General features: G+C 39.6%; 1 pseudogene; it reads right to left on the bottom strand.

Moving 5' to 3' along the window:
• Positions 1–6,145: 6,145 nt before the first annotated feature.
• Positions 6,146–13,292, bottom strand: LOC119526298 (annotated as a pseudogene).
• Between the last annotated feature and the right edge of the window lie 288 nt (positions 13,293–13,580).

Genomic DNA, 13,580 nt, shown 5'->3' with positions numbered 1-13,580 from the left:
CACGTTTGTCCCCCTGCAGTTATTCCAGATTATTTACCAGCTGTTCCCTGGTTGTTTATTAGTTGTTCCAGGGGGACAAACTAACTTCCACTCCTCTCTATGCCTCCATCTTCTTCTGTCTCCCTCCATTTGCTTTTATGACATGTTGGTAAGGGCCATGATGTATGGGATGTTGAGCCCTTGGTGGGGAATGTGTGATAATGAAAATTATAAACTATCATTTATTGACCATCTGCTATGCGCTGTGTGCCATCCTAGGTATGCAGCTTAACCAAAGTCTAGAACCTAGCTCTTGGCATTCCTATTTCAGAGCCCTTTGCATGGTACAATATTGCCCAGTGTTTGTAATCTAGTATAGGGGTGTGTGTGCATGCAAAGATAGAAAAGCTATCAAGACCCCAAAGGATGAATCTTAGATGGTGAGATTTTAGGCATGTGCTAGGCATGTGGGACTTTGTTACCCTGCCCAGGTTAAAGAGGTACAGAATGCAGTTGTTGGAAGGTCTGAGACTACAAATGGTAAAGAGTCCAGCATGGGGTCTGGCACACAGTGGTGTTTAATGAATGAAATATCTGTGCCCTAGAGGACCTCACACGGCATTTCCCCATCTCCTGAGAACCACTGAACCTAGTCAACTTATGCCATTTGATAGATGTCAGAGAGCTCATGTTCTTTGGGAATTTTAGGGGTGCCCTGGGTTTGGAAGCCTCCCCATGGGTTGGTTCTGCCAGGCCCAAGGGTATACCAGGTAGGTCCTGAACCAATATTGCTCAGTCTTAAAGTTCTATTTTTTGCTAGTGATATTTCCACCCAGAGCCTGCAGCAGGAAGCTTGCAGCTTTTCAAATGTGACTTTCCAGTTCCAGACCACTGATGGGGTAGGGCATTATGCAGGGACCCCTTCTAGCTGCCTGCCTTTCTGACTCTGCTTCCTATTTCAAACCTCAGCTCTTAAGGTACATCTAGGGCTCATATCCTTGGCGTTTCGTGGCTTCAACTTCCCTCCTACTGCTCTATCTAAAGTTTCTTTCTCTGCTTCTTGCTCCTGGGAATTTCTCTTTCTTGTTCACATGCATATGAAAAAAATTGCTTGCTAAACTTTGAGCATTCAGGCCATCAACTGAATGACTCTAGAACCATAGGATGTTTAGGCAACCCATCCAGGACTTGTTTGAAACCAGGTGTCCTCAATATCAGTGAACAAAGAACAGAATTTACAATGGCCCTCATGGGCCAACCAGATACCCAAACTCAGAATCTTGCCTTATATGTTACTCATCCCTCTTTATATCTTAATTGGGTTCTTTCAATTCCTGCTTGGAGAAATCTACTGAATTCATAACAGTGATGTGATGTGACACCCTTGCCATACATCCAGCTTTGTTTCAGACCACCAGTTGGTGGTCTTTGTTTCTTACTCTCCAACAAATATCTGTCTATATTTAATTTTAAAAAATTACATAAATATAAATTATATATATATATATATATATATATGTGCATGTGTTTATGTGTGTATGCATGTGTGCCTTTCTGTTTATTTGGAGTATTTGTAGAGGAATGTGGGGTGAGGTGGGGATTGGTTCCCACATCTGCTAAATCTGCCATCTTGTCTAGAAATCTGGGTAATTTCTGCAGCAAGGACAATGTTGGCTCACATTGTAATAATTCCACAAAGGCCTTCAAGGTCAAGGACATATGGACACAGGCAAAATAATGGGAGGGAGTGCCAAAGGTGTCTTTCCTGTGATGTAGAAAGGTTCTTAACTGCCTAAGTCAAGGACACAGTTTTGCTCTTCAACCCAAAGTTTCCAAGGCAGATGGGCCACTTTGTGTGTAGTCAGGAATCTGGATCCCTACCATCAGCATCCATATGGATTTGGATACATTCGTCAGCTAGAGAACTTGCTGATCCAGAAAGAGTCTTTTCACAGGACAGCCCAAAATATATTTTTTTAACTTATGGAGAATCAGTAGTGACTTTCTCCATGTGCCAACTGCTGACAGGCATTTTTGTTTAAAGATATACTAGGTGGAAAAATAGTGCAATGTTTCAAGGAACTTTTCAGTGGATAAGGGTTGGCTGTTCCAGAGGGCACTTGAAAGAAAAGCAACCTTCAGTAGTATCCCAGTAATGAACTTGGTTTACAGACATAGGAATCTAAACTGAATTCTGAAGGGTGGCAATTTCTTAAGGTGACTTAGAGAATGGACCCAACTGCCTGTGTTCTAATCAAGAGTTCAGCACTTATTCACTGAGCAATCTTGACTCCTCTGTGCCTCGCTTTTAGATTAAAATTGTACCTATGTATAGAGCAGTGTGAGGATTAAGTGATTCAATGCAGAAAGAGGATTTGAAACATTACCTGACACATAGTAGGCATAACATAAGTTTAGATATTATCAAATATTATAAACAGGATGTTAAAAACTCAGAGATTTGTTTGGTGGAGGTATTTGAGCTGAAAACAGTATGGGCCAATATCCCCATATTCTAAAGTGAGTCACTAAACAAGATAAACCATCTATGTGGGACTTGCAAAGAGGATAGCTGATGCTTACTTCTGCCAGAGTTGGGGAGGTTGCAGATTACATGGGGGATAACAAGTATTTCTTAAGAGAGAGTTGTTGAAGAACTGTGGATTTCCCACTTTCCAAGGTCGATGGTCTTAAGTCAGTTTTTCTAGAAGCAGAGCCTGACAGAGGGATTCAGGTACACAGAATTTATTGAGGGTACACCTGGGAGAAATCTGTAGGGGAAGAAATGCATCCAGATAGGACAAGGGAAGAGGCTAAGCAAAGACGTAGCCTCAGGTATAATCTAGCCTTGGCCTGAGACACAGAGGTCTCTGGAGCATAAATAACACCACCAGGTTTTCCCACCTAGAAGGAAGGGGGCTGACCTTAATCAGTCAATGTAGGTGGGGAATAACCTCCTGGGTGAATTGACTCCCCTCAGTCAAGGACAATTCTTCAGAGAAGAAAGGAAGCTTTGCACTATTAACAGCCAGCACTAAAGCACCAGGGAGCTGGGTGCTCCAGCCCAGGCAAGGAGACCTAGGTGGGCACCAACAGTGTCTACTATAATGCCTCATTCCCAAACCTGTTCCATACAGTCTTTTCTTTTCAGGACTTCAGCATTTCCCTTAAAATGGTGTTATGTACAGCTGATATCTTCATTAGATTCTTAGTCTTAGAAAATGCTCTGGCTATGAAATATGCATTGGGGTGGTGCAAGTTCTTCTGCCCAATTTGTGCCACCACATAGGACCTAATGTATGATATGAACCTTCTTTTTGGAATTTAATGTTTTCATTACAATAGTAGTAAGGCAACTGCGAGCACACACTTAAGTTTTCTTCTTCCCCAGAATAAGAATCTGTGCAAACTAAAGTCTTGTGCACCCTTAATACTGTTGGGGTCCAGGGTAAGAGCACAAAGGGAGGCCTACATACCATAGATCTAAATATTTAAAAGGAATAAATCAAGCTAACAAACCACTAAGGAAAGTAAGTTTTATACTTCTACATTGACTTATATACCTTCTTAACAACATGGAAGGTCAGATGTGAGTTTATAATTTTGAGATTTCTTGAAGTCCCATGCTGGAATGAGGTGACAGTGGGGAGCCAGCCCCCAGCCTGTGGCCCACCCACCCTATTCTTCCCACTCCTGGTTCCATTCTGTTCTGTGAGTGGCCTTGTGCACAAGTATGTGGATACCCCAGCCTGGAAATCTAAGCTTCCGCTGCATACCCTGCCAACAGTCACTCTGGCCACCCATCAGGCCTCAAAGTATCAGCAGCATGGTCAATACTTGCAAAAATGAGCTTGGGGCTTTTTGGACAGGGATTTTCTGAGTCCTGGAATTTGACCCTAGACCAGTGCTGTCTGACAGAACTTTCTGCAATGATGGAAATGTTCTATATTTGGATTGAACAATATGGTACCCACTAGTCACATGTGGTTATTAAGCACTCAAAATCTGGTTAGTGTGACTGAGGAATTGCATATTAAGTTTTATTTAATTTTATTTAATTTAAATTTATATCACCATACATGGCTTATGGCTACTGTATTACTCAGTACATATCTAGAAGGTGGGGAGCTAGCTCTATGCTAGCATGCCTCTTGGTCCCACAGACTCCTTGGCCTATGGGTATGAAGCAGATTGTATTTTCCAAATATGGCCACACCTACATATTATTCTCATCCTACATGCTCTTCTTACAATGTGAGTGACAACCTTCTTACCAAGAGGCAGGATCTGTGTTCCTTCCTATGGAATCTAGGCAGGAACTGTAACTGCCTAGACCAAAGAAATATGGTGAAAATGATACTATGTGGCTTCTAAATCTAGGTGATAAAAAGGATACAGCTTCTGCCTATCTCTTCCCTGAAAACTTTTGCCTTTGGAACACAGTCACCATCTTGTGAGGAAACCTCAGCCACATAAGGATGCCCCTGTGGAGAGGAACTAAGACCTTCTACCAACAGCCAGAGCCACCAGACCAGTGAGATACCTTGGAAATATATCCTCCAGCCCCAGTCAAGCCTTCAGATGACAGCAATCCCAGCAGACATCTGATTGTAACTTTACTAGAGACTCTGGGCCAGAACCACCCAGCCACTCCTAAATTCATGATCCACAGAAACTGTGAGAGATACAAATGATTATTGTCATTTTCCACACTAAGTTTTATAGTGATTTTTTAAATGCAGCATTAGATAACTAATAAAGGAGAGGAGTACAACAGAAGTGGGGCCATCCCAGAACCCTCTAAGGTATGGGGCCTAGGACAGGGGGCTCTTTTGCTTGGGTCTAAGGGCAGTTCTGATTAAAGGACTAGTAAAGGCTATTGGTTTTGTATGTTACAGCACCTAGATACTTCCTAGGGGAGGATGGGCTTGTTTATACAAAAGAGAAACTTAAGGACTGATTAGGGTGATTGAGATTGGGAATTGTCATTAAAAAGTTGTTGCAGAAGAGTCCTTCATCTGGAGTACACAAATAAACCAAAATGTAATGAGGCTATTTATTTGCTTGATTGAGTAAACACACCAAAATGTACACATTTTGGAATAGTCACAGTGTAAGCCAATCTTTTTAAGCTGATAATGCTGTCTGTCATTTTTCAAAAATGCCTGTGAAACTTCACTTTCAGAATTGCCTACAAAGCTGGATTATGAGCTTCCCATGAAACCAGACCCATCACTCAAGCTAAGACTTTGTTTGTGACCCCAGACAGCATTTCCCAGCTTGATCACCCAACTTATTCAGCAGACTTTGCTCTGAATGGCTTAGAACTATTTCCAAAACTCATGTCCTCCCTCTGAGGATTCATGCTGTCAGTGTTATCTTTCTAAAACACATCTCAGATCATGTGCTTCAGTGGCTCTCAGTGGCAGAGATAATTAAGCCCCAAATTTTGAGCCTGGTTTTCAAAACTTTCTACAATACGCAATCCCCACTTCTCTTTCCCTCTTTATCATCTACCAACTATCTTCCATGAACCCGTGATGTCCTCCCTACTAAACAATGATAGATACATTATTAACTAGCTCTTATTATGTGCCGCACACTGTGATAAGGGCTTTATATATTTATTTTATTCTTACATGATTCTATAAGATAAGTATTATATCTTTATAGTATAAATAATAATAAAACAATGATAGCTATCACTTTATGTAGTGCTTTCAAGGTGCTAAGCCACTGTCCAATGGTAATATAATATGAGCCACAGATGTAATTTTTTTTAAAGTTAAAAAGTCCTTAATTTTTTATTCCTGGTACCACTACCACAAATCACAGTGCAATATACCTGATGTAATAAGAAAAGACAAAGACAAAGCTACAACACATAAAAGACTTCAGGAATGTGCATCCAATTGACACTATTGGAACTATTATTAATCAGTAGTTCCACTTTTTGCCAACTGTAGTTATGACAGATCTGAACAAGAAGGATTTCCTGTTTAAGCTGCAGGATATTTTCTGACTGTGGATCATCATTCCTTCTGTAGCAGATTTTTACAGTTCCTCTAATGCATTTGGGATGACTATCTCAAAGTAACCTGCAGCTTTCCTGACAATTCCTTGCTCTCTCTCCTGCTAAGAACTGTAGCCATTTTCTGTTAAATTTTTAGAACCTTCTGCTACCATATCCACTACTTCCACCACCAGATCCATAACCACTACCATAGGGAATGCTTGAACTTCTTCCACCCAAACTGCCCCCTTTCATGGGTCCAGAATTTGACTGCTGTTGTCCACTATAATTTCCAAAATCATTATAGTTTCCACCACAACTGTAGTTACCACCACCAAAATTTCCTCCTTCATTGTACTCATCCTGTCCTCCACCACCACCACCATATCCACCACCTTGGTTTCCATATCCTGATCTACCACCACCATAGCCCCCTCTACCACTATAACCAGGACCACCCCCATAGTTGCCACTATCACCTCCTCTTAAGTACCTCTGCTACCGCTACCTCCACCACCATAGCATCCTCCTCCACCAAAGTTGCCATCACGGCCGAAGTTCCCTCCACGGCCCATAAAGTTGCCACATCCATCTCCATAAACTCTTTGTGATCCAGCAGACTGCATTTCTTGTTTAGAAAGAGCCTTTCTCATGTCATGATTATGCCCATTAATAGGGTGGTATTTCTGAACAACAATTTTTTCAACTTTAACATGATCACTGAAAGTTACAAATGCAAATCCTCTCTTTTTTCCACTCTGCCTGTCTTCCATAATTTCTATGGTTTCAATCTTGCCTTACTTTTCAAAATAGTCTCTTAAATTATATTCTTCTGTACCTTCTTTAATACCACCAAGAAAAATTTTCTTCATTGTTAGACGGGCACCAGGCTTTACAGAATCCTCTCTAGAAACAGCTCTCTTTAATTCCACTACACAAACAAGATACCATCTCACACCAATTAGAATGGCTGCCATTAAACAAACAGGAAACTACAAATGCTGGAGAGGATGTGGAGAAATTGGAACTCTTATTCATTGTTGGTGGGACTGTATAATGGTTCAGCCACTCTGGAAGACAATCTGGCAGTTCCTTAGAAAACTAGGTACAGAGTTACCCTTCGATCCAGCAATTGCACTTCTTGGTATATACCCATTAGATCTGAAAGCAGTGACGCGAACAGATATCTGCATGCCAATGTTCATAGCAGCATTATTCACAATTGCCAAGAGATGGAAACAACCAAAATGTCCTTCAATGGATGAGTGGATAAATAAAATGTGGTATATACACAATGGAATACTATGCAGCAGTAAGACGGAACGATATCGTGAAACATAAGACAACTTGGATGAACCCTGAAGACATAATGCTGAGCAAAATAAGCCAGGCACAAAAAGAGAAATACTGTATGCTACCACTAATGTGAACATTGCTGGGGGAGAATGCAAGGGGTGTTGGGCTTCCCCACCTCGATGGTTGCTGATGCACTCACAGACATTGGGGATTGGTAGTTTGATGGGCTGAGCCCTCAGTCATGGGACTTGCCCTTGGGAAGACTGTTGCTGCAAAGGAAAGGCTAAGCCTGTGTATAATTGTGCCTAAGTGTCTCCTCCCGAATGCCTCTTTGTTGCTCAGATGTGGCCCTCTCTCTCTAGCTAAGCCAACTTGGCAGATGAAATCACTGCCCTCCTCCCTACATGGGAACTGACACCCAGGGGTGTAAATACCCCTGGCAATGTGGAATATGACTCCCGGGGAGGAACCTGGACCAGGCATCATGGGATGGAGAACATCTTCTTGACCAAAAGGGGAATGTGAAATGAAATGAAATAAGTTTCAGTGGCTGAGAGATTCCAAAAGGAGCTGAGAGGTCACTCTGGTGGGCACTCTTACGCACAATATAGATAACCCTTTTTAGGTTCTAATGAGTTGGAATAACTAGCAGTAAATATCTGAAACTATCAAACTACAACCCAGAACCCTTGAATCTTGAAGAAGATTGTATAATGGTGTAGCTTATGAGGGGTAATAATGTGATTGGTAAAGCCATGTGGATCACACTCCCCTTTGTCCAGTGTATGGATGGATGAGTAGAAAAATGGGGGGGGGGACCAGTGTTCTTTTTTACTTTAATTGTTCTTTTTCACTTTAATTGTTCTTTTTCATTTTAATTTTTATTCTTATTACTTTTGTGTGTGTGGTAATGAAAATGTTCAAACATTAATTTTGGTGATGGATGCGCAACTATAATGGTGGTACTGTGAACAACTGATTGTATGCTTTGTATGACTGCACGGCATGTGGATATATCTCAATAAAATTGAATTATTAAAAAAAAATTCCACTACATGCCCATCAACCTTGCATGGTCAAGCACACATCACTGCATCCACCTCTTTAATACAAATGTAAGTCACAAAACCAAAGCCTCTGGAACGTTTTGTTTGAGGGTCTCTCATCACCACACAATCTGTGAGTGTGCCCCATTTCTCAGAATGTTCTCTTAAACTATCATCCATAGTTTCAAAGCTCAAACCACCAATAAACAGTTTTCTCAACTGCTCTGGTTCCTATGGATCATGGCCCTCCTTCCCTCTGCAGTGAGAGCTACAGTCGGGCGGGGAGCCTACAGATGTAATTTTTAATTTTCTAATACCCACATTAAAAAAGTAAAAGATCCATGTAAAATTATTTTTTATAAAATATTTTATCAGTTCAACATGTACTTAATATAAAAAAATTATTAATAAGATATTTTGCATTCTCTTTTTTTGGTTCTAAGTTTTTAAAATCTCATGTGCATTTTATACCCACAGCACTTTTCAATTTCATTGCTAAACTTTCATTGGAAATATTTATCTGTATTTGGATTTAATAAAATGTACTGTAGAAAAAGATTCACATACCCAAGTTGTTCTAAACACACTTAAAAATTTCCAATATCTGAGTCAAGTACCAAAAAAATAATTTCCTTTACTATTTTCTCCACATTAACAAGACTGTTTCAATTAAAAATTTTTAATTTCAGTCAATTAAAATTAAATAAAATTAAATGTTAATTCCTCAGTCACTTTAGCCACATTTCAAGTGCTCAATATCCACTTGTGACTAGCAGCTACTGTGTTGAATAGTAACACTCTAAGAAATTTATTACAGTCAATGCAAACCTAGGAGGCATGTACTGTTATTTTCTTCATTATAGAGATAAAGAAATGGAGGCACAGAGAGGTAACAATTTACACTAGTACACACAGCTAATAAGTTAAAGTTCAGAAAGGTTGATTTCCCCAAAGAGACTTTCCTAATAAAGGTTGGAATCAAGAATGGAACTCAGGATTGTTTGTGTTCAAAGCTTAAGTTTTCATCCACTGTGCTTATGTGATTTACAAACCTAATGACTCACAATTATCCTAAAAACTCTCCTTTTCTTGTTTCTTATATCTGGACCTTTTTAATATTCCAATCACTGAGGCCACCAACATGAGAGATAACGATTGGTCACCCCTGATCTTGCACTAGCCTCTATGGATCAGTTCCAGCCCTCTGAGAAACTGACCAAAAGTCATGATTAGATGTCTAGGAGATTAAGGGAAATATCAATGAGATATAAATTAAAAGGGAGAAGGAAAAGGCAATGCATGTCTGTCACTATGAAAGAGAGAGAAGGAAGGACTGAGTAGAAATAGCACATTTCTAAGAAAGTCTCAGCTAGGCTGATGGGGAGTTCCCAAGAAAAGGTTGCCATTGAAAAGTGCTGCACCAGGCAGGAATGCCAGCTTTGGCACCCCCACTGCCACTGCATGCCCCCGCACTAGCTGAGAGCAGCCTGGGGTATGTGAACACTGTGGTGGATCCTAACGTGTAGCAGCTAGAGACCGTCAGTCAGCTCTGCCCACAAATAAGTTTCTTTGGATGGGGCTCTGAGATGTACACTGATGGTCACCACACCCTGTTTAGCCAGAAGAGGGGTGGGGAAATGGAGGAAGACGTGCCTGGAAGAAAAAACACAAAAGCAGTGGTTGTTAAACTGTATTTCTCCTTGAGAGAAAGAATCCTATCTTTTCTTTGACTTTTGAACCTCAGTTATTTGTATCTCTATGTTCTTACACAGTAATGACTGTATAACAATCAAATTTAGATTCTGGAGATGACAATGAAAGAAGAGGTAAAAATCAAATTTTAAGCCATAACAGTGCAATCTGACACAGTCTAGCTTGAAGTTATTCCTTTCAAGGCAATAACATGCATTTGATGGGTAACATCTAGAATGTTAAAAAAATTTGCTCATGTTACCACCCTTTCTGTGTTTTCTAATTAAACTTTAGGATGCCAGGGAGAGTTCTTGTTTCTTATTTAATAGTTGTGTGAGTGAGTGCCAGAACTAGAAATAGAAACTAGGTTTCCTCTGTGTTCTCTGCCTTGGTTACATCACACAGATAAACAGGGCCAGAGCACACAAAGGCTTGATTGTTACAGAAAGATGGATGGGATTTTGAGAGGGAAAGTCATCCCTGTTTGATTTGTTAAAATGAAATGGGAGCCACTTTGAAAAACTAGTTGGCAGTATAAACTAAAGATGAATACAAGTATGTCCTATAACCCAGCAATCCCACTCTGTGATATATATATTTGAGAGAATTGAGTTTGTCCAACAAAAAGCAGGTGCAAAATGTTTATCACAGCACCATGCATATGGCCAGAAGCAATTCAAATGTCTACCTACAGTAGGATGGATAAATGCTTTGTGGTGTAGTCATAGAATGGAATGCTATACAGCAATGGAAATGAATAAACTATTGCTACACACAACATGAATGAACCTGACAAACATGAAGTTGAGCAAAAGAAAGGATTCCATCATAAAAGGATAAAACTAATCTCTGATGTTTAAGTTAGATAGTGGAATATGCCTTTGGGAGGATGGGCAAGAGTGTTTGGGAGGGGAATGAGGGTGGATCCTGGGGAACTGGTAGTGACCTATTTTTTGCCTAGATGATGGTCACATGGTGTTTTTGCCTTGAGAAATTTCATCGAGCTTTACCTTTATGATGTATGCACTTTTCTGGAAGTATATGTCAATTTAAAAAAGTTTATTTAAATAATGGATCAGGAGTAATGAGAATTCAAGAATCACCATAGAATTTGAGAAATCACTTTTTACATAATGTATACTCAGAATTGATATTTAGTGAATAATTTTAGGCCCAACTGTAGGAAGATGGAGACCTTTTCTGCAAAGAGCTTGTATCAGTTGTTAAGTGACTCAGCAGGAGTTAACAGCAGAACCATTAGAATTTTTATAATGCACTCTAGGTTAAAGAAAACCCTGTCATAACCCTGTCATGTAAATTCACTGACATGTGCCCCTTACAACAATCCCAAGAAGAGCAATTAGCTTCATAGCTACCTTCTAGGTGAGAAAACCAGAACTCAGAAAGTGAAGTGACTTACCTGAGGTGAGTCAGCTAATAAGCAGGGGATTCAGAAATAAAGCTCCAGGGCTGGCCCCAAAGTCTGTGTTGGCTCAGCCTCCCCACTCTGCCTCCAGGTATCTTTCAGTATCTGGCAACTTCCCCTCCCTCACATGATACTGTACCTAGGTAGAGCAGTTCTGGTTACATTATCTATAAATCTCTATTGTAGAAAGATAATTCTATCATTTTTCTTGGTGCTTACTCTTGGTGCTTACCAATTAGATTTAGGTTTTTACTGTTTTAATTTTTTAAGTCAGTGCTTTATTAGAATTATAAGACACTTGAGTTATTTTTATTTAGGATTTTTACATTTAAAAGAAGTGTAATGACATTAAAGGACATTGAGAAATTAAGAAGTCATCCCATAATCTGACCATCTAATCCAATTACTACTTAAATTGTAGTATACTTTCTTCTAGAATCTTCCTCATGTGTTCATTTCCCCCACTTTTTCCACTTAATATATATCCTATAATTTTAGAGTCTTTAACATTACATTTGAAAAAGCAACTTTTTATGAAGACTAAAACATTCTTATTGTAAGAAATTTGCTAAATGAAAAATATAATGAAAAAATAAAACTTACATTACTGAGTAAGAATCAGTAATAACAATTTATGTTTCTTTCCAATGCTTTCTTCTTATGAATATATAACGTGAATTTAAAAGTTGGAATCACATTATATATACAAATTTGTTTCCTGCTTCTTTTTGCATTTGTTAGAGATTATATATCCTTCTGGGCCATCAAATATTCTAGAAACCATAATTTAATGGCCATATAATAGTAATTGGAGAAAAATGTTTAAAAGAAATGACAATATGTACGTAACTTTTTCATTATTAAAGTTCTCTTCTATGCACATATATAGATACAATTTTTAATATAACTGCAGAGATTGTAAGCTTCTCAGGGAAAGAAGGCATTTGGAACAAAGTCTGAAACCAAATGGAAGCCTCACTAGGAATGTTGCTCAAAGCCGGAGCGTGTCAGTTTGGATAGATTATGTCCCCCAAGAAAAAGCCATGATCTTTTAATCCACTGTCATAGGGTATTCGGATTAGGTTGTTTTCATGAGATGTGACTCACTCAACTGTTAGGTGATAACTTTGATTGAATTATTTCTATGGAGGTGTGGCCCCACCCATTCAGCGTGAGTCTTGATTAGTTTACTGGAGTCCTTTAAAAAGAGTCACACAGGCCCAGACTTGCTGACACTAATGCTTAGACATGCTGGGAGATGCAGACAGAGGGACTTTTAGCTAAGAGATGAAGCCCAGAGTTTGCCCCAGGATATGCTAAGACCGGACCCCCAGGCACCTAGAGAGAAATGTCCTAGGAGAAAGAACCAAGAATGTACAGGAGCTGAAGAGGAGCTGGGAAACTACCTGGGATCAGCCAACACCACCCACGTGCCTTCCCAGCTAACAGAGGTTTTGCAGACGCCATTAGCCATATTTCACTGACGGTATATTAATGTTGATTCCTTTGTTTGGACACTTTTATGGCCTTAGAACTGTAAATTTGTAACTTAATAAACCCCCTTTATAAAAGCCAATGCATTTCTGGTATTTTGCATAACAGCAGCATTAGCAAACCAAAACAAGGAAATAACCCAGTAAAAATTTTGGACTGAGGGTTTTTATTATTTAAGGATTAAAGAAACTATGGAAACTGGTATGTTAATATTTATTTCTAAAGAAAAAGAATTCTTACAGATCAGGGCAAAATAGTCTACAGCTAATGAATACAAGCTTAAGGTGGATATACTCTGAATGTCTTCAGTCTCACATATATACCCACTGGTCTACTTACCAGACATTTGTCCACTACCAAGTTTCTTTATGGGTCCCAGTGTTGGCATTTCAGTGGGACACTGTGGGCAACAGCAGAGACTTGGGATTCTGCTGGATCCTGGCCTCACCGCCTCCACTATAACTGCTTTAATATCCCCCAAGGATCTGGGTCAGGGCAAAAAGAGGAGGAATTCATGCTTTCTCATTCCAGTGACTGTCAAATTTCCTCTCTTGAGCTTTCCTATATCCCAAGATTATTAACAGGGGAAATGAGAATTTTTAGGAAAAATCCCTACTCTTCTTGCTAGGGAGAG

This window comes from Choloepus didactylus, chromosome 1 (genome assembly GCF_015220235.1).
Source record: "Choloepus didactylus isolate mChoDid1 chromosome 1, mChoDid1.pri, whole genome shotgun sequence".
In the NCBI taxonomy this organism is placed as follows: Eukaryota; Metazoa; Chordata; class Mammalia; order Pilosa; family Megalonychidae; genus Choloepus; species Choloepus didactylus.
This window is presented reverse-complemented; position numbering and strand designations above follow the sequence as displayed.